Raw genomic sequence first — 22,677 nt, 5'->3', positions numbered from 1 at the left:
AAACTTTGCAAGTGACTTGATTATTTTTTATTACGGTAAAAGCAAAGGTAGCTCAAGATATCTTTAGCATGCCCTCCTTGAGGTTTTTTTGTATCTGCCACTACCTCCAGATTGCTGCTATTGTCCCATGAGATAGTTGTGTAATGGCCCAAGTCGCTGGAGTTCACGGTAATGTATGTGTGAGATGTGCTTGCTTGTATGAATGAGTGGTGTGTGTTTCTATTTTACAGATGAAGGCTTTGGATGAAAGCTTATTGTAAGTGTATTTTAATTGTGCCTGTCTGAAACGTAATGTGGTCTCTATGTGGTAACTAGCAATCTATCTCTTCCTGCATTGCTGATATTCCTACTTGGAGTTTCCATTGTTTGATTTTATCAAATGTCATTTCTTCCATCCTATAACCCTGTTATGTTTTCTTTTGTTGTTGTTTGCTAGAGTATTACTCTTCTCAGTGTCTGTTCTTTCTCTTTTTCCTGTATTTTTTCACTGCCCTCCAAAGGGCATCTACTTCCCAGCCACACTCTATCAATGATCATCCACACAACACAGCATCTGATGCCTCAGATTCTTTCCCTGATAGTTGTAATTATATTTGATATTACAGATCCCTCATTATGATATACTTTAGTGTTTTATTTTCCACACCCACTCACTCCCTCTCTTCCACTATCGAAACACACACATACTCCCACAACCTCTCTGTTCATTTTCTCTCATGTTCATGTACACTTTCAATGTATTTATGCATATTTTTACATAGTTTCACTCACTTTCAAGCATTTTTTTCATATTTTTATGTATTTGTGTGTATTTTTTGTATTTCTACATTTTTTGTGTATCTGTAGTTTTTTTGCGTGTTGTTATATATCCTTTTCACGTCTTGTCTCTTGTCCAGATCCTCTCACAACCATCAGGACCTATTTTGCCCATTTCCGTGTCATTACCATTTCCTTTACATCATTCCTGCCATAATGGGCCCCTGCTCCATCTTTCTGCACCAGTTCAGAAAAGCATCCCTTCCCCTGGCTAAACACGAGTCCCACATCCTGTATTTTTTAAATATTGCCTAAACCATAGACTCCTCCCAAATGACCTAACCATAAAAATTTCTTTCCCTGGATGCCACCCTCCTTTCACAATGATCTACACCTTTACATATTTCACCAGACTCCTGGGCCCTCACAAACCTGGTACTGCAAAAATACATCTCCATGGTACTGGCATCCCAGAATCACCTCTGCTCTCTCCACAAGATACTACTACTGTGCAATCCCTGCTTCATACGTCACATCCTTGATACTGAATCCCTTGCTCTCCAACATTGGGAGGAGCAGTCCAGACACCACCTGTATAAGTTATCCAACCTGCTGGCACCCTACTGTTGCCTTGGGACACCACTTTCCAACCACTATCCTACCCACAGTCTTCCTCCTTATCCTCCCTGTGGTAAATGAATTATCTGACGATGATGCACAACTGATTAACTTACAAAACCTGGCAGGGTGTACACTTCAGAAACCATTAAGTAGAAGTGTGAGGGTGCTCAACCTGGTATCTATAGATCACTTCAGAGAAAGTTTAGGAAATGTAAACTGGGAAGATGTACATAATGAGCCAAATGCTAATGATAAATGCAGCATATTTCTTGATAAATTTATATCCCTTCTTGAACATTGTTTTCCAAAGAAAATTACTAGATGTAACACCACACACTTTTCAAAGAAATCTTGGATTACTACAGGTATTAAAGTGTCTTCAGAAAGAAAAAGAAAACTGTATGAGACAGCAAGAACTAGTAAAGATGTAGAAGTACTTTTACACTATAAAAATTATTATAACACACTGAGAAAAGTTGTAAGGAAATCAAAAAATATGTATGTTAGAGAAGAAATTAACAACTCCAGCAATAAAATCAAATCAATATGGAATGTTGTTAGAAGGGAGACAGGAAAAGTAATCACTGGGGTAGGTAGTATTACTGTTAAAGAGAATGAGACCATCTTAAGCAACAGTACACAGGCAGCCAATGTATTTAACAATCACTTCTTAAGTGTAGGAGAAAAAATTGGTGAAAATAGTTCAAAAGAAAAAGCCAGGCAGTACTTGGAAGAGTCAGTTTTGAAAAATTTTAGTTAGATTAAGTTTCATCTAACAGCCTCTTGTGAAATTATTAAATCTTTGAAAAATAAATGTTCTGTTGGTGTAGATGACATCTCTAACAAGTTATTAAAACAATGTGGATCAATTACAGCTGATGTTTTGAGTCACATATGTAATGCATCACTGACTCAGGGTATTTTTCCAGACAGGTTAAAATATGCCATTGTCGGGCCCCTCTACAAAAAGGGGGAAACCACAGATGTCAATAATTACTGGCCAGTATCCTTGCTTACAGCATTTTCAAAAATCTTTGAGAAAGTAATGAACTCAGAGTGGTTAGCCATCTCAACAGTAATGGGATACTTAGCAAATCACAGTTTGGATTTCAGAAATGCTGTTCCACAGAGACAGCAATATACAATTTCATGTCCACATAATAGAGTCTTTAAATAGTAAAATGTCACCAGTAGGAATATTCTGTGTCTTATCCAAAGCATTTGATTGTGTGAACCATGACGTTATGTTATATGAGTGGTTTAAGTCATATCTACACAATAGGGAGCAAAAAGTCTCTTTATTTGCTTCAAGTGATGCAAAGGAGTTTGCCACTTCATCTAACTGAGGTGAAATTACATTAGGTGTTCCACAAGGTTCGATCATGGGTCCCCTCCTGTTCTTGATATATGTGAATGACCTCCCTTCTTATGTGAAACAAGATGCTGAACTGATGCTGTTTGGTGGTGATACAAGCATAATTATTAATCCAGAAAAAGAAAGTCTGATAGAAAGTGATACAAATAAGGTCTTTCGAAAAGTTATTAATTGGTTTTATGTGAATCGGCTAGCTCTGAACATTGAAAAAACACAGTACATTCAATTTTCTGCTGCAAAAAGTGTAATTCCTTCAATAAACATAACACATCAAAAGAAGTCAGTAGCCAGAGTAGAGCATACTAAATTTTTGGGTGTACGTATAAATGAGAATCTTAATTGGAAAATTCATATTTTTGATCTCCTAAAGCGACTAGGTTCAGCAACTTTTGCAATCAGAATAATTGCCAATTTTGAGGATGTAGAAATTAGTAAGCTAACATACATTGCATACTTCCACTCTCTGATGTCATACAGAATAATATTCTAGGGCAACTCAACACTTAGGCAAAAGATATTCACTGCTCAAGAGAAAATAGTGAGAAAAATGTGTGGGGTTCATAGTCGCACATCTGGTAGGCATCTGTTTAAAAGGTTAGGAATTCTTACAACTGCTTCACAGTACATTTACTCAGTAACGAAATTTTTTCTCAACAACATGGACTCCTCTAACTATCCTGGTCACAACCTATTGTAAAATTCTGTCCACCACCCACAACCAGCAGTTTACACCCACTCTGTCGTACCACCTCCTCCCTATTCCCTTCTCCTTCACACTTCGCTTTCCACCCTGTGCCAGTGCACCCATCTATCTTTCCCTGCTTCTCTCCATTTTTGCTCTTTTTCCCTAGCTCCCTGTCTCACAACCTGACACTGCACTTGTTGGCATTCTAGTCCCTGTAAACTCCGCCAAACAGTGCTCCTCTGTTCCCCAACTAGTACATTGCTCTCTCTTCCCCTTTCCTTTCTCTTCCCTTTCCCCACCCCCTCCGGATTGCTGCTGCGATAATATGTGATGGGTGTTTTCTGGCCCAAACTGCTGGCATTGGCAGTCATGTGTGCATCAAGTGTGTTTAATTGTATGAATGGGTGGTATTTGTCTCTCTATTTCTGAAGAAGGCTATGGCCAAAAGCTTATATGTAAGTGTCTTTTAATTGTGCCTGTCTGCAACTTAGTCTATTATCTATATGGTAAGTAATGTATAGTTTCCTATGCAGTATTTAATGGATGACACATAGTGAATCAGTATCATTAGCCACTTCTTTCTGTCACATAATTCATGTGTGAATGGTGCAAGGGCAGAGTGTGATATTTGCGAATATGTGTCATGTTACTGTCTTTGCTATTTTGTGAAATCAGAGATGACATATATTTATTAACTCCTTGCAGAATTTCAAGAATAATCCTTTTTCTTGGTATATCATTATATATCTTTATTTTAGTGCCTCTCTCTGGGGTAATTGAGCATATCATTCACCTAGATTGTCACTAAAGATATAGCCTCTACCAACCATAGTTGGAAATCATGTCATCCTTATATGATGTACTGCTAATATATTAGTTATTGTCATTATATGTAAGTCTGTCCTTAATGTTCAATTTTTTCAGGTTTATTTATGTTGAAACTGCTTTTTTATGGAAGTGGTGGCTGGATCATGATGAAGTTAAGCAACAGCAACTGATAGATCTTATCAACTCTGGGCAGTTGGAGATTGTTGGTGGGGCTTGGAGCATGAATGATGAAGCAGCTACACACTATCAGTCAATAATAGATCAGTTTACATGGGGTTTGAGGTAAGTGTATCCATTTAGTTCTTTCACTCAACAAGACAATTTCTATTTTGCATTTAATTACCAGAACTATTTTTACATCCAAAAGCTATTTATTATTTACTCTGTCAGGATTTTTCTGCTTCCATCATTTTACTGTTCTCAAGTTCTACATTTTATCATTTTCCTGGGCATATTTTCAGTCATATCCAATTAAGTCTCTTATAGTCTTACTGAATGTTAAAAATGAGATTCATAGGCACTAGAGGACCAAGCAAATTTATAAAGTTTATCTTAATGTGAGGTGTCCATATAATTTTACACCAGAGACCTAAGAGATGTAGCATACATGTTGTGTGATACTGTAACATATTCAAAAGAAAACATGCATAGGTAATTAAACAGAATATGATTCTAATCCTTTACTTCAAGGTATAGGCAAAATACCTGTTACAGTTTTGTCCAGAGAGCTACTCTCATCTTTCCTGAGGTCTTCCAGTGTCATTTATGTCATTGCTCATGTATTAGCTTAAGAAGTATATTCTCATTCTGTCTGTTGGTTCATATTTCCACTTATTCTGAAATCAGTTATGCAGTACAAAATTGCCTTACTTCTAGCGCTGATCTCCAGAGTTTAGCCTAGTTTCATCTCCTTCCAAAGAGAGAAAAATTTCTCATTGTTGTTTTATGAAAATATCATTGCATTCTGTTTAGTTTAGATATTTACTTCAGTGTTACTCATAGTGTTTCTGGTAAGTAAGAAAGATTAAAGTTTACATCCTATCAATAACCAGGTCACTACAGGTGCAGCATAAGTTTGGTTTGGATGAAGATGAGGAAGGAAATTAGCTATGTTCTTTTCCAAAGTAACCACCTTAACAGTATTTACCTACATTTTTTAAAACAAGGAAACTACACAATAGTTGCTTAATCCTCAATCTTTTATTGTAGACATGACCACTTTTGGAACACTCTGAGTTCCACCATCTGGTGTAAACTGTAATAATGAAAATGTTGTATTACAAGACAATGTGAGGGGAACCTGAAGTTTGAAATGTCAGATAAGGAACTTTGCAGCTAAAACTTCTAGAAAGAATTAATATAAATTAAAAATGTGCACAGGATGTTACTTTAAAAAAAAAAAAAAAAAAAAAAAAAAAATGTCAGAGGGTGGCCGCACCCTTAAGTCATTATGGAACAAAAATTCTGTGTTGAAAGGATAAAAGGGGAATTAGAAAAATCTATAAACATCTCACTGCACATCTGAGCGACTGTTGGTAGAGCTGACACATTCATCCACAAGTTGGAGTGTGCCCACTAGGATCCATCCTACAGCATAGCCCAGACCAGCCAAGATCTCACACCTTTATACTTCTATCTTTTTGACCCAATGAAGGATGGACTGATTTATTGATTTTGATATATTGATCCATTTTCATCTACAGCTGCACAATGTGCAAGAGATATTTGGATTTTTATGTTAATATTAACCGTTTTACATACAATATGCTTTTATTCATAATAAACGAAAGCATTGGTATGTTGATAGACACACAAACAAACACAAAAACACACAGAAAATTCAAGCTTTCGCAACCCATGGTTTCTTCATCAGGAAAGAGGGAAGGAGAGGGAAAGACGAAAGGATGTGGGTTTTAAGGGAGAGGGTAAGGAGTCATTCCAATCCCGGGAGCGGAAAGACTTGCCTTTGGGGGAAAAAAGGACAGGTATGCACTCGCACACACACACACACACACACACACACACACACACACACATCCATCCGCACATACACAGACACAAGCAGACGTTTGTAAAGGCCTCCTTACCCTCTCCCTTAAAACCCACATCCTTTCGTCTTTCCCTCTCCTTCCCTCTTTCCTGATGAAGCAACCGTGGGTTGCAAAAGCTTGAATTTTGTGTGTGTGTTTGTGTTTGTTTGTGTGTCTATCAACATACCAACACTTTCGTTTGGTAGGTTACATCATCTTTGTTTTTAGATATATTTTTCCCACGTGGAATGTTTCCCTCTACTATATTTGTACATAATAGCACACATTAATATATCAATTAATGATGAATACTTAAAATAAATGTTGTTACACTATATACAGAGAGTTAAAATACAAATGTTCTTCTGAATGAGACTACTTTGGGTTAACACAGAAAAATTTTTACTGTGTAAAAGCAGTGATCAACCAAGTACGACTTCAATTTAGATTTGAAGTGACCAATATTTTGTATGTGTTTAATGGTATCTGGTAAGGCATTGTATTGTTAGATACTAGGATGGATAAGGCCATTTTGAAATAATTTTGTGTTGGGACTTTGAACATGTACGTACAATTTATGTCTTGTATCATAGCTGTGTATTGTGTGATTTTGAGTGATGAGTGGTCTTTTTGAAGTAGTAAATCTTGAACTAAAAATTAATATTCTATTTGTAACTGAACACTGGTTAGACAAAGACCAGATTATGTCAACTGTGATTCCGGGTAACAAGTTTGCCAGTTATTATTGTAGAAGCAATAGTAAATGTGGTGGAGCAGCTAGTTTTGTAAAAGATTATTTAAAATTTACTGCAGTAGAAAATTTTCAAAGCTTGGCAAGAGACAAGCCTTTGAGCTGTATGTTGTTGATTTGACAGATGTTAATATTTTGGTTGTAACACTATATAGGTCTGGGGACTGGAAAATTTTCATTAAAAATTTTGAAAGGCTGCTAAATTTTATAAAGCGTGAGAGAAAGAAAGTTGTTATTTGTGGAGATGTAAATGTAGATTTTTTACAAGATTCAAATCATAGAATTGAAATGTTAAATATAGTCAATAGTTTTGGTTTCAAACACACAGTCAATTCTCCAACTAGAATTAGTGCCGATAGTAAAACTGCAGTTGACCAAGTTTTTATAAGACTATGTGACCTAAATTATAGCACTAATGTTGTAAATATGGGTTACAGTGACCATGAAGCTCAGCTCCTGTCTATTGAACTGAAATCAGACACTAAGTGTGGACCAAAAGCTAAAATAGTTGAACAAAGAGACTTCAGTGATGACAACATTAGAGTGCTTAATTTTATGCTGTCAAGGGAAACATGGGGCGATGTCTTTAGTAAAACTGAAGTAAATAGCATGTTTGACAGTTTCCACAATGTATACCTTCACTACTTTCATATAGCATTTCCAATGAAAGAAAGGAGGATTAAGATAGTAAAAAATAAATGTTGGGTAATGAAAGGCATTATAACTTCCAGCAGAAAGAAAAAAATTCTTCACTGTCTTATTAAGCACAGAAATACTACTCCAGAATTCAGAAATTATGTGAAAAAATACAACGAAATATTCAGCAAGGTAATAAAAGAAGCCAAAAAACAAAAAAATGATGAGTACATCTCAAATGCAAACAATAAAATGAAAGCTGTATGGAAGGTTATTAAAGCAGAAACTGGTACAGAACAGACAACTTCACAAAATATCTCTCTTCAAATTGAAAATAACAGACAATCAGATCCAAAAGAGGTAGATGAAAAGTTTAACATGTACTTTACTAATATAGAGAAGCAGTTATTCGAAAATTGGTATGACGATGGACCTACATGCCTACCAAATTATTTAAATGCTAGTGTGAAGTCTATGTTCCTTCAAACAGTCATGGAAACAGAGTTGAAACAAATAACAAGGTCACTCAAAAACAAATATTCATGTGGAGTGGAAGGTGTGCCAGACTATGTCTTTAAAAAAGTCATCTGATAATGTATTAAAACCTGTAATATATATATTAAACAACTCCTTATCAACTGGCATCTTTCCCAATAGCCTAAAAACAGCTAAAGTAACTCCACTGTTCAAAAAAAGGGGACTCTGAAAATGTACATAATTATTGTCCAGTATCCCAACTCATTGTTTTCTCCAAAATATTTGAGAAAATTTTCTACAATAGACTACTAAGCTACATTACAAAAAATTCATTACTCTCAGCAAATCAACATGGATTCAGTAAATCAAAGTCTACAACAACAGCAATGTATGAGTACATAGAAGCTGTGCTTAAAGCACTGGATGACAGAAAAGATGCTACTGGTATCTTTCTGGACCTTTCAAAAGCTTTCAACATAATTGACCATGACTTCCTCATTCACAAATTAGATCAAAATGGTGTCCGAGGAATCCCAAATCAGTGGATAAGATCTTACCTAGAAAACAGGCAGCAAGTGGTGGTTTTAAGGCATGGTGACATTTCAGTACAAGGAAATGTTATCACAACAACACATGTCTCCAGTAAATCAAAAATAAAGTACGGAGTGCCACAAAGTTCTGTCCTAGAACCTCTACTGTTCCTCCTTTATAATGATGATATAAATGACTTTATTAAATTGGGAAAACTAATCTTATTTGCTGATGACACCAGCATATTGATAACAGCTGCTGACAAAATCTCATTGGAAGTAGCAATAGATATTGTAATGTCCCAAATTACTAGCTGGTTTCAAAAAAATAAAATAATAATAAATAAAGAAAAAACTGTCTTTATGAATTTCCACTCTTCTCCCCATGTGCAAAACTTTGTTACAGTACCATACCTTGAAAATACATTACTGAACTTGGTTACTGACACTAAGGTACTAGGCCTATGGGTACAAGATAATTTAAAATGGGACTGTCATATAAAAGAACTTGAGAAAAAACTTTCAAAACCTTGTTATGCTCTGTGTGTGTCAAATAAAAGTGCAAGCAAGTCAACAGTTATTGAGGTGTATTATGCATACTTCCATGTACTACTTCGATATGGGCTAATCTTCTGGAGAAATTCAGCCACCAGCATAAAGATTTTTAGGATGCAGAAAAGAGCAATCAGGGCTATCTGCAACCTAAGAAAACTGGAAACATGTAGACCACATTTCATCCAGATGAAAATAACGAGCCTATTGAGCCTTTACATATATGAGTGTTTCCTGTTCGCAAATGAGTATCTTTTAAACCAAACTGGACATCTTTGACAAAATAAGCATATACACAGTCACAACGCAAGAAACACAAATAATATCCACATGTCACAGTGTAGAACAGCACTGTACCAAAAAAGTGTATCACAGATAACAGTTCAGCTATATAAAAGCCTACGTAGTGATTTAAAATCACAGAAACATAATTTTTTTTTAAACATAATCTTAAGTCATTTCTAATGGAAAAATGTTTTTACTCTGTAAAAGAATTTTTAAATTACAAAAAATAGCCTTGTAAACAATGATTATGTAATAATGGTTAAATTCAAATTGCTGTATTTGTCACTTGTAATTTATGATTGTTATCTGTAATTAATTTTTTCATGCTCTCTCTCTCTCTCTCTTTGTGTGTGTGTGTGTGTGTGTGTGTGTGTGTGTGTGTTTCTGCTCCTTTCACAATTTTGACTTGTCCTATATTCAATGTACTGTTTAAGTATGTAATGAATCAAATGGACCAATAAATGAATGAATGAATGAATGTAAGTTTTGCTTTAAATACATTATATTTTCAAGTATATATATGCAAGAAAGTGGCATGATCATCCTTTTTTGAAACAATGGAATTTTCAATTATCTACCCTTTTCATTATTCTTATATACATTTTTTTAAATTTTGAATGTTTTGATGGCATCTCCAGAATTTCCCCAGGTGAGAGCGTATAGCTGCATAATATACACACTGAAGGGTGTTGTACCTGGTACAATTTTTTAACGTATGTAACACAAAACAAGAAGTACTTAATTTTTTGTTCACTTGCTCAATATGTGCTTTCCATTTCAAGTTGCCTTGTAGATGAAGTCCAAGAAATTTGGTACAGGCTGTTTTGGCAATTGTCCGTCCATATAGCTCTAGATTGGGTGATTTCAGAGTTTTTGTTTGTGCTGTGTGAATATCCATACCTACAGTTTTTTCAGTGTTTATTATTAAGTCATTGTCATCAAAGTAACATGTTAGCCTGTCAGTGGCTTCTTTTATGTTTTTTACAAGAGTTTCTTCTGAGTTCCCTGTAAATAGAACACTTGTATCATCAGCAAATTGAAATATTTTACTGCTGTCATTGCTTATGTTTAGGTCATTTACATAGAGTAAGAACAGAACAGGACCAATTACTGATCCTTGTGGCACTCCATATTAACAATCAGTAGCTTGGAATTATATTTTCTAATGAAATTGTCCCTTTCTTGATCTGTTTCCACATATTGTTCCCTGTTCTTAAGATAACAGCTGAGCCAGTTGTTAGCTGTTCCCCTAATGCCAAGATTTTCCAGCTTGTGTACTCCACCCAGTGAAGGACATACTCCATGGGAAGCAGTATGTGGATGGTGGGGCAGCAAGCCATTGGCTCTGCCATTGACCAGTAGGGTGGTATGTTGCAGACATTCAAGCCCTCCCAGTAAGTGCCAGGCCGTTTGCATTGCATTTAATAAACATTATGTTAAAAAATAGGGGTCTGTGGCCAAAAGAGTCGGGAATAATATGGTATATTGGAATCCTGAATAAAACCTATCTGCTTTTAGAAAAAAAATATGTTGCATTGCTTTTTAAATACATCTCATATTTAACAAATGGCATACAAGGGGCAAACCCTAGGGACAGTATATATCACCAATCTAAGATGGACTGCAGTCCAAAAAATAGACAAATAGCAGAAGAACAGAGAGGAGAGGTGTGTACTGTGAGGTTGCAGGCTGGGAGCAGAGTATGTGAAGCCTCTTCAGTTCACACTCTGCTTACGTCTCATGGCACCACTTTTAACATTTCTCCCATGTGTCTTACTGAGTGCCACAGACACGCCAAAGTATGGCCTGTCAGAAACTCTAACTGAAACTCACAGCATCTAGCCTGAAATAGAGGCCCATTCTGGCTTGTAGGCCATAGGAAATTATACCGAGTACAGATGATAGCCCTGAATGTAGAAGAAAATTTTAAGTTGGTAAGAACTTGTCAATAAATTACTCCTGTTAACACTCCAACTGCATGGTGTCCTGTACAGCCCTTCCCTCTTCCATGGAAGCAACAATTGCACTTGAGCATGGGGTGAGGGGTGGGGGAGGGTGGGAGGGGATACAGTGGCAGATACTGAGTTACATTTCAAAGTAATTATGAGGGGGCTTACTGATTGGGGTTACAAATACTTAAAACCTTTGAATTGATATTTATATTAGGTGTCACAAAAATTTTGCTTTATATTTCACATGACTGAATTATCACCCCTGAGGTGACAAACTTATAGATGAATAGATGGATGGTGTGTATGGGTCACAGAGCTCCATGGCAGAGGGACTAGAGTGTTGAAGCAGTGTTTCTAGCATCCGTTGGATACCATAAATGGTGGTTAGGATCATTTGTCTGCATCACTGGCTGACAGGTGTTACAATATGCATTGGAGGCATTACCTTATTTGTTGAGCTAACAATACACCTGTCTTAACAACGTTTCAACTTTTAACAGAAAACACAGGTCACTCAAAATATCTTTAGTAAAGTAATGGCATGAAACTAATTAGTCTGGAGAGTAATGCCCATTCTTATTATAAAACTACTGAACTTCCAACATAAATTTGAAAACTAATTGCAAGGGTTTAATTCTGGAAATTGAAGTTATGTTACTTTATACTACAATTAATGCTTCTTGCTTCCAATAGGTTACACAGTATGAGAATTCCATCAATTATTAGACAGGATTAAAATGACACACTTCATATTTTTACACAGTCTCAAAATAATGGATAAAATAAAGTATAGACATTTTGATTATATGTGGTCTAGGAACAGTAGCAAAAATGTTGCTCACAGTGCTGAATTTTCTGTACCTGTGAACATTATTAGCACCTAAATCCCAGGTAGTGACCAGGTACTGTTAGGGTTTAAACTGAACAAGAGAAGTCAAGAATAAAATGAAACAACTGTTCCATATCATTGAGCTGGAGCTATGACAGGGTCAATGTCTCTTTACTTTTAACAAGTAATTCCCTACGGTGAGTGTCCATGGAACATGTCATGTAACTAACACTTAAAGCATAAAAATGAAAATATCCTCCCCAGATCGTGGGTTTGTCTGAAATTTACATACCACTTCTGGTTGAAAATTCACTTAAAAATAGATAGAATTGGAAAATGTCTACTTAGGTAATACACAAAATTATATAGTGTACACAGATGATTTTCAGGATGGTGGAAGGTATATAGGCCGTGGTAAAATGCGCTGCACTTAACGATAATTTTATCCATACCAAGTGTCTTTTATGTAGTGAAAAAGTGATAAAAGGACTCCGAATATGCTCAACATTTCAGAAATGGTACCACTCTGAATGTTTCACACGAGCCAATAATAAGGAAATAACATGTGACTGTGTTATATGGCAATTCAAATGTGCATTGAATGTGTGGAACTTTCTGTGTCAGAATCACTGCTCAGTGAATTAAAAGATACCAGAAATTACATCAAGATGCTTGAAGATTCATTAAGCTATATTACACAAAACTCTGTGAAATCGAGAAGTAATGACCTGTCTCAAGACAATGTGTGCAATTCAAATTTTTGTCCTATGCTTAAACTGATGAACTATCATGTACCACCACTAATAGTGACAAAATTTTGATACCTAGTATAAGTAATTCAAACCTTATAAAGAACAGAAAGAATGACAAAGCAGCACTATGTAAAGAGCCGCGGAATAAACATGAAATCAGTATATATTACGACAGTCATGGCAGAGGAACCACAAACATTTTATGAAATGATCACAGTGTAAATGCCACCAGCATCATCAAACCAGGAGCTCCTATGTTTGAAGTCGTTAAGAATTGCTCCAATAAAGAATGATTCACGATAATAATAGCAGGTGCTAACGTGTACAAAAATGAACTCAAAGAAGCCAATAGATGCTTAATGAAAACACTGAGATCATGGGACAAGCAAACAATGATTGCTGTGGGAATTCCACAAAGGCATGACCTTCCAGATTTCTCCTGTGTGAACAAAGAGATCCAGAAAGCCAACAGATTGTATTACAAAATCTGCCAAGTCTTTCAGAACGCGTTGTTTCTCCCTACAGGGGGCATGGACCATGAATTCTTTACCAAACATGGCATGCACTTCAATAGGAGGGGAAAATCATTTCTCAGTAAAAAAATCATGGAAATTTTGAGAAGTGTTCATTGCACACCTGATTTAACAACCATTCCTCTACCTCAGACAGTACTAACAGTTTCACAGAATGCTAATCATAGTCAATCAAAGTGCAGTGAAGCATCCCATACCACAGGAACAGCATCAGAAGATTGCTCCCACGCTGACAGTAGGCCTACACAATCAGTGTCAACATCAGATACCTCTCAAGGAAGATACACAGGAAAAAGTTATGCTAGCATTGTGAATACATGCGCAGAAGTCCCAGCTTCTTTTATAAATACAGAAGAAACAACACCAGCAGCGGTGTCCATTGAGCAGGGCAGAAGGAAAAGAGTACTGCCTTCCCACCTGAATGATTTTGTAGTAGAAAACCAAGCAAAGAAGAACAACACAAGATAAATAGGGTCGGGATATTATTTGAGGTGAGTGGTTCATCAGGAATGACAAAAAGCAGTAGCTGCAGTAATCAAATTAAATTCAACCTTCTGCCATTTAATATAATGTATCATAAAGTTCAGTCTCTGACTAACGAATTGCAAGAACTAGAAATAATACTGTCTCTGACCTAAATGTTGATGTTATCTGCATAACAGAACATTGGCTAGAAGAACTGCAAATAGAAACAGTAAAGATCCCTAGTTTTTCCCTAGTCAGTTCATTTTGCAGGTCTTATTGTAAACATGGAGGGATAGCTATCTTTGCACAGCAGGATTTAAGATACAAAGCAATCCAAACATATTCTGCACTGAATAAAGAAAAAGTCTTTGGAATGGTGGCTATTGAACTTACTGACATTCAGCTAGTTATTATAACTATATACAGATCCCCTGACATAGAAGAGTTCCTGTGTAAATTTGAAATGATGTTAAATATTGTAGAACTGAAAAAAAAGAAAATCATATGTGGAGACTTCAACATAGATTTTTTGAAACCCTCAAACTACAAAGATGGATTACTATATATGACAGAGAGTTTCAACTAAATCCCCACAGTAAATACTACTACTACTGCTACTACTACTACGTGATCAGGCGCAGTGGACCGCACGCATCTACAAGTTTCATCCTCCACTGTATTCTGTCCATTGCTGCTATCTGCCATCCATTCACATCTATTGACACTTGGTTTAAATCTTCATGGAGCCCATCCCTCCAACACTTCTTGGGTCTCCCTGGTGGTCTCTTTCCCATAGGTGTGAAATCCAGGAGCTTCCGAGGCCATCTGTGATCCCCCATCCGGGCCACATGGCCAGCCCACTGCATTCATTTGGCTTTGACAGTTCATGCTATGTTGGGCTGCTGGTATAATTCCTCAAGATCTTGGTTGTATCTGATCCTCCAGTCCCCTGTATCTGCATCCAGAACTGGACCGAAGATCTTCCAAAGCACTTTTCTCTCAAAAACAAGGAGCTTATGGAAGTCCTGTTTTCAGATGCTCCATGTCTCACAGCCATATAGAACAACAGGCTGGATCAGGGTTTTGTACAGTCGAATCTTGAACTGTCTGGAGAGATATCTGAACCAAAGCAGTTGAGCTAGGCTGTGGTAAGATCGGTTTCCTGCTTGTATTCTGGCACTGATCTCTGCTTCACATGATGAGTTCTCAGTGAAAAGGTATTTGAATTCTTGCACTCTCTTGTAGGACTGGTCCCCAATCTGCAGTAAATACACCAACTAGAATCACTAGGCATAGTAAAACTGCACCAGACGAAATTTTTATTCAAGAAAACTTTTCTCCATACAGTAGTGAAGCAGTTAAGATGGGATACAGTGAACATGGGGCTGTCTTGTTATCAGTGGAATTATGTTCAGAGAAAATATATCCCATTAAAATAACTGAGTGCAGGGATTTCAGTGATATAGCAAACTTTTGAAACATATTAAACCAAGAAACTTGGGATGAAGTGTTCATTGAAACAGATGTAAATAGAATGTTTGATAACTTTCATGGATCATATAAGTACTATTTTGACATAGTCTTCCCATTAAAGCAATGTAAATTAAAACCAACCAGAAACAAAAGTTGGATTGCTAAAGGCATAAAAATCTCCAGTGCAAGGAAAAGATTTCTACATTCATATAAAAAACAAAATAATATATCATTAGAAATGCAAAATTATATCAAAGAATACAGTAAGATCTATCACAGAGTCATTAAAAAGGCAAAGAAAAAGGGAAATGATGAATGTATCTGCAAATCAGAAAACAAAACACAGGCCCCTTGGAACATCATCAGATCTGAAACACACACAAAACCAGTGGCAAAAAATATTAACTTAAAGCTGGAAAACAAACAAGTATCTGTAGCTAATATCTTGAATAAGTACTTTGGCAAATCTGCAAATGATCTTATCCAAAGCAACTTTCAGAATACTAATGTGCACTACATTGAGAACTGTAAACCTCCCATGGGGTCTATGTTTCTCGAGCAGGCCATACAGAGTGGGCTCATACTGGCAATGAGCTCATTAAAGAAACTTTCATGTGGTTTTGATGAGATTCCAGATTGTATTATAAACCAAACAAGATATCATATTGTAGAACCTCTGAAGCATATTGTTAATCACTCCTTTTCCACAGGTACCTTTCGAAATCTTCTATAGATTGCAAAGATTTTTGAGAAGCTCTTTTATAATAGGTTGCTAGAGTTTGTTAACAAAAACTCATTGCTGTCAAATCATCACATGGCTTCAGGCAATCTAGATCCACAACCACAACAGTCTATGAATATTTGCACTTCATTCTAAAAGCTGTAGATGGAAAGGAAATGACTACTGGAATATTCTTCAATGTATCCAGAGCATTTGACATTTCAGATCATGGTATCCTATTAAGTAAGTTGGAAAGAAAGGGAATTAGAGGTATTCCAAGTGAAGGGATTAGATCATATCTTACTAGCCGGCAACAAAAAGTTGTTCTCAAACAAGACACAATAACTGAAAACATTTCCAGAACAATAGAAAAAACTACATCAGAAAAAACTACCATCAAATATGGTGTGCCACAAGGATCAACATTAGGTCCTATCCTCTTTCTTTTGTATATTTATGACCTGAATGACACTGTCCATGCCAAACAGAAACCTTTATTTGCAGATGATACCAGTATTTTGATTACAAGTTCAGACCAAAAAGTGCTTCAATTAACTACAGCTGCATCATTGCTGGAGCTAACACACTGGTTTGAAAAAATTAAGCTTGTAATTAACACTGGGAAAATGATGGCCATGAACTTTCATATATCCCACTATATACAACAAAATGAACACACATTGAAAATAAACAACAAAATTGTAAAATTAGTTGATGATGTTAAGTTCCTAGGAATATATCTGCTGAGTGAACTCAAGTGGAATACACACATTAAAGCTCTTACAACCAAGCTATAATCAATCTGTTACATGCTATGGATACTAAGCACACGCTGTAGTAGAGAAATAGTAATACAGACATATTACACACATTTCCAGTCAGCAATCCGATATGGAATAATAATTTGGGGAATGCACCTTATAGTCAATCTGTTTTCAAAACCCAGAAACGAGCTATCAGAATCATCTGCAACATAAAGAGGCAAGGTTCATGTGGCTCTCTTTTTCCTAATCTAAAGATACTGAACCTCCCATGCTTATATATATTTCAAACAATAGTCTTTGTAAGAGAATATTTAAGAACCTCCAATGCCTATCAGCTGAACAGCTTTGTGCACAATTACACAATAAGAAATGGCAATAACATTCATGTCTCATATGACAGAACCTCAGCCTACCAGAAGAGTGTCCTTCATAGAGGCACACAATTATATAACCACCTTCCTAACAATATCAAGTTGGTAAAGCACGACAGTTGTTCAAAAAAAAAGCTGAAGTCATTTCTGATGGACCACAGTTTCTACTCTGTAAATGAATACCTCTCAGAATGAAACAGAATTTTATAATGTTAAATTAATAAACAATTTATGTCAATTATTTGTTTGTTCAAGTGTACTAGTTGTACATATAATGTTGTATTAATGTAGATATTTGTAGTCCACAGCACTGTATGTATCTAAAAACAAAGATGCTGTAACTTACAAAACGAAAGCGTTGGTATGTTGATACGAAAAAATAAAAAACACACAAACACACACACAACAATTTATGTCAATTACTTGTTTATTTAAGTGTACTAGTTGTACATGTGATGTTGCATTAATGTAGATATTTGTAGTCCACAGCAATGTATATATCTAAAAACAAAGATGCTGTAACTTACCAAAAGAAAGCATTGGTATGTTGGTATGAGACAATAAAAAACACACAAACACACACACAAATTTCGAGCTATCGCAAAACAAGGTTGCTTCATCAGGAAAGAGGAAAGGAGGGGGGAAGACGAAAGGATGTGGGTTTTAAGAGAGAGGGTAAATAGTCATTCCAATCCCGGGAATGGACAGGTATACACCCACACACACGCATATCCATCCGCACATACACACAGAAGGACCCCAAAAGTGCCCCACTTGTGACAGGATACTTTCCGGGACTGGATCAGACTCTGAATGTGGCTCTCCATTAGGGATACGACTTCCTCAAATCCTGCCCTGAAATGAGATCCATCTTTCATGAAATCCTCCCCACTCCACCAAGAGTGTCTTTCCACCGTCCACCTAACCTTCGTAACCTCTTAGTTCATCCCTATGAAATCCCCAAACCACCTTCCCTACCCTCTGGCTCCTACCCTTGTAACTGCCCCCAGTGTAAAACCTGTCCCATGCACCCTCCCACCACCACCTACGCCAGTCCTGTAACCCAGAAGGTGTACACGATCAAAGGCAGAGCCACGTGTGAAAGCACCCACGTGATTTACCAACTGACCTGCCTACACTGTGAAGCTTTCTATGTGGTAATGACCAGCAACAAACTGTCCATTCGCATGAATGGACACAGGCAGACAGTGTTTGTTGGTAATGAGGATCACCCTGTGGCTAAACATGCCTTTTTGCATGGCCAGCACATCTTGGCACAGTGTTACACCGTCCGGGTTATCTGGATACTTCCCACTAACACCAACCTGTCAGAACTCCAGAGACGGGAACTTGACCTTCAGTATATCCTCTCTTCTCGTTATCCGCCACGCCTCAATCTCTGCTAATTTCAATTTGCCGCCGCTCATACCTCACCTGTCATTCAACAACATCTTGCCTCTGTACTTCTGCCTCGACTGACATCTCTGCCCAAACTCTTTATCCTTTACAAATGTCTGCTTGTGTCTGTGTATGTGTGGATGGATATGTGCGTGTGCGAGTTTATACCTGTCCTTTTTTCCCCCGAAAGTAAGTCTTTCCGCTCCCGGGATTGGAATGACTCCTTACCCTCTCCCTTAAAACCCACATCCTTTCGTCTTTCCCTCTCCTTCCCTCTTTCCTGATGAAGCAACCATTTGTTGCGAAAGCTTGAATTTTGTGTGTATGTTTGTGTTTATTTGTGTGACTATTGACCTGCCAGCACTTTCGTTTGGTAAGTCACATCATCTTTGTTTTTAGATATTTTTTTCCCACGTGGAATTTTTCACTCTATTATATTCATATCATTAATTTGAACCCAACAATTACGTTTGTTATTGTCACTGTTGCATTTCAAAATCTTTCCTGTCATCTTATTTTCTGTTTCTGTTTTTGTAAGTAGTTTCACTTTGCATTCACCTTCTCCTCTTTACCGAATCTACCATACAATTTTATCCCGCCTATATTTACTCAATAATACGTAACCCACTTCCAAACCACAACAACAAAAATTTTTTTTCCACTTTCAACACTACCGCTGCTATAAAATCCACCATTTCCAGTTCACAAACAGTTCCTTTCACCTATTAAACAACCATTTCGGCTAGTTCTAATAACTTTCACTTTTTCTCCATTTCCGTTTTTCCCACATCACTGATTTTTTTAGCCGCTTTCCACAGGTTTTAACGTCATTATTTCCTCGTCAGACAATTGTTAGTCTCATTTTCACAATCTGCCACCACAGAACCACTCCTTTTAATACATTTACACGCAGTTTTTCGAAATTTTCCCCAATTGCTCCGCCCTTTAACGTGTTTCGGCGGCAACACAACCTAACCTTTTTGCACATCGTTGTCTACCAACCCAAGTTCACCACAGGATCAACATAGCCCAGCTATAACCAACACTTTTTCGCCTTTTTTCACACCAGATCTCCAGTTGCTTTCTAGTTCACCTTTATCTCTCCCCATATATTTTTATTTTCATTTTCATTTCAGCCTCATGTTACACTTTCCATCTTCTAATACCATGTCACCCTCACAACAACCCCACAACGACCACATTAAGTTTTATTTACATTCCCTCCGCAAACATGCCTTCGCCCTAGCCAGATTACACTCCCATATTTTATTTTCTCAGGCTTGTCTGACATTTGGCATTACCCCCAAAGGCCTCACACTTAAAGTTCCCATCTCTGGCTGCAATCCTTCTTTCCATCAGTCCCTATACCAGTTCCAAACTGAACAATCCGTTGCCCTCACCCACCTGATCCTTCACCTACACATCAACTCAGCCAATGAACACACCCGTCAACTCCTATCCTTAATAAAAGTCCTCAATCTTTCCTCTCCCACATCCACACCGGCTGTTCAGAGCATCCTCCTACAGGTCAACCGCAAATTAGAACAGCATGCCACCCTCCACCTCAAAAAACTATCCAATCTCCTGGTTTCCCACCTCCGGAAAGGCAACTCACTCACCCTTCACAACCTATCCAGCAAACCTCAACCACCTCTCATTGTACACAGATCCAGTCTCTCCCATCTACTCATTCTCCCACTTCCAGCTCCACTCCCCGCAAAACCTCAAAATTCCAATCAACACAAGCTGGAACTACAACACCCTAATTCAATAGTTAACCTTTCCTTCAAACCTCTCTCCCAATCCGAAACCTCTGTCCTATCCAAGGGCCTCACCTTCAGCCCTACTCCCAGATTCAACCAAACAGCCCTTGTCAAAGATTTACTGTCCTACACCCGTACTCTCTGCTGGAAATATCACTTTCCCACGATGAAAAATGATCCTAATCCTACTCCTAATGATCCAACTCCCCAAGACACTATCCAAATTGAACCCTGCCTGGAACAGTTCCGTCCTCCGTCACAGCAGGACCCACCTCCTCTTCCTCTAAATCACCCTCTCCAAACCTTCCAGGAATTTCTGACTTCCAGCCTTGCCTCTCAATCCTTCTTAAAAAACCTTATTCCTACTCCCAACATCACCACTGCTGAAGCCCAGGCTATCCGTGATCTGATGGCTGACCGATCCATCATCATTCATCCAGCGGACACGGGTTCCATGACCGTGGTACTTGATCGTCGGGAGTATGTGGCTGAGGGACTGCGTCAGCTTTCAGACAACACTACATACAAAGTTTTCCAAGGTAATCCCATTCCTGATGTCCAGGTGGAGCTTCAAGGAATCCTCAGAACCTTAGGCCCCCTACAAAACCTTTCACCTGACTCCATCAACCTCCTGACCCCACCAACTCCCCGCACCCCTACCTTCTACCTTCCTCCTAAAATTCACAAACCCAATCATCCCGGCTGCCACATTGTAGCTGGCTACCAAGCCCCCACAGAACATATCTCTGCCTACGTAGATCAACACCTTCAACCCATTACATGCAGTCTCCCATCCCTCATCAAAGACACCAACCACTTTCTCGAATGCCTGGAATCCTTACCCAGTCTATTACCCCCGAAAACCATCCTTGTAACCATTGATGCCACTTCCTTATACACAAATATTCCGCACATCCAAGGCCTCGCTGCGATGGAGCACTTCCTTTCACGCCGATCACCTGCCACCCTACCTAAAACCTCTTTCCTCATTACCTTAGCCGGCTTCATCCTGACCCACAACTTCTTCACTTTCAAAGGCCAGATATACCAACAATTAAAGGGAACAGCCATGGGTACCAGGATGGCCCCCTCATATGCCAACCTATTCATGGGTCGCATCTTTACCTCTGTACTTCCACCTCGACTGACATCTCTGCCCAAACTCTTTGCCTTTACAAATGTCTGCTTATGTCTGTGTATGTGCGGATGGATATGTGTGTGTGCAAGTGTATACCTGTCCTTTTTTCCCCCTTAGGTAAGTCTTTCCGCTACCGGGATTGGAATGACTCCTTACCCTCTCCCTTAAAACCCACATCCTTTCGTCTTTCCCTCTCCTTCCCTCTTTCCTGACGAAGCAGCCGTTTGTTGCGAAAGCTTGAATTTTATGTGTATGTTTGTGTTTGTTTGTGTGTCTATTGACCTGCCAGCGCTTTCGTATGATAAGTCACATCATCTTTCTTTTTAATATATATCTGTGTGTGTGTGTGATTTTTAACTTTCTGTATCATTTAATGATCTGTCCTACATCTGTAATTTCTCTTGTGCCCAGTGGCAGAACTGTACACGATGTTCAAAGTCGTCGCCATGTAATTCCTGGTGCATAGGAATATGCTACGGGTGCAACCGATGTTGATGTAGCATTCTCAAAACCGAAGTTTTTGAGATTCCCAATTCTCACGCAATTTGTCTGCTACTGATGTGCAGATTGGCCACGACAGCAGCTAAAACACCTACATGGGCATCATCAGTTGTTGCAGGTTGTGACTGATGTTTCACATGTGGCTGAACGTTTCCTGTTTCTTTAAATAATGTAATTATCCGACGAAAGGTCCAGACACTTGGATGATGTTGTCCAGGATACCGAGCAGCATACATTGCACATGCCTGTTGGGCATTTTGATCACACGATATCAACCAGTGGCACCGATGAGGTCGACACCAGTATCGATCTGAATATCATCTTTCAACTAAGCTAAACATTATTTTTGTGCAGTTCCGCCATCCAGTTCTGTGTAAGCCTTGTTGGTGTAAAGAGGTGAATAAATGAACCACTGTAAAATGGGAGTGTTTTTTGGTGAGACTGATCCAAACATCCTCCTCACTGGTGAACCCGAGTTGTAAGGTCTTCCG

At 37.9% G+C, this 22,677-nt stretch overlaps 1 pseudogene; it reads left to right on the top strand.

Annotated features, from left to right (window-relative positions):
* Positions 1 to 22,677, top strand: part of LOC126456903 (lysosomal alpha-mannosidase-like) — a 225,133-nt pseudogene that overhangs the window by 46,444 nt on the left and 156,012 nt on the right.

Source organism: Schistocerca serialis, chromosome 1 (genome assembly GCF_023864345.2).
Source record: "Schistocerca serialis cubense isolate TAMUIC-IGC-003099 chromosome 1, iqSchSeri2.2, whole genome shotgun sequence".
Lineage (NCBI taxonomy): Eukaryota > Metazoa > Arthropoda > Insecta > Orthoptera > Acrididae > Schistocerca > Schistocerca serialis.
The sequence above is the reverse complement of the archived record's forward strand: the minus strand, read 5'-3'. Positions and strand labels throughout refer to the sequence as shown.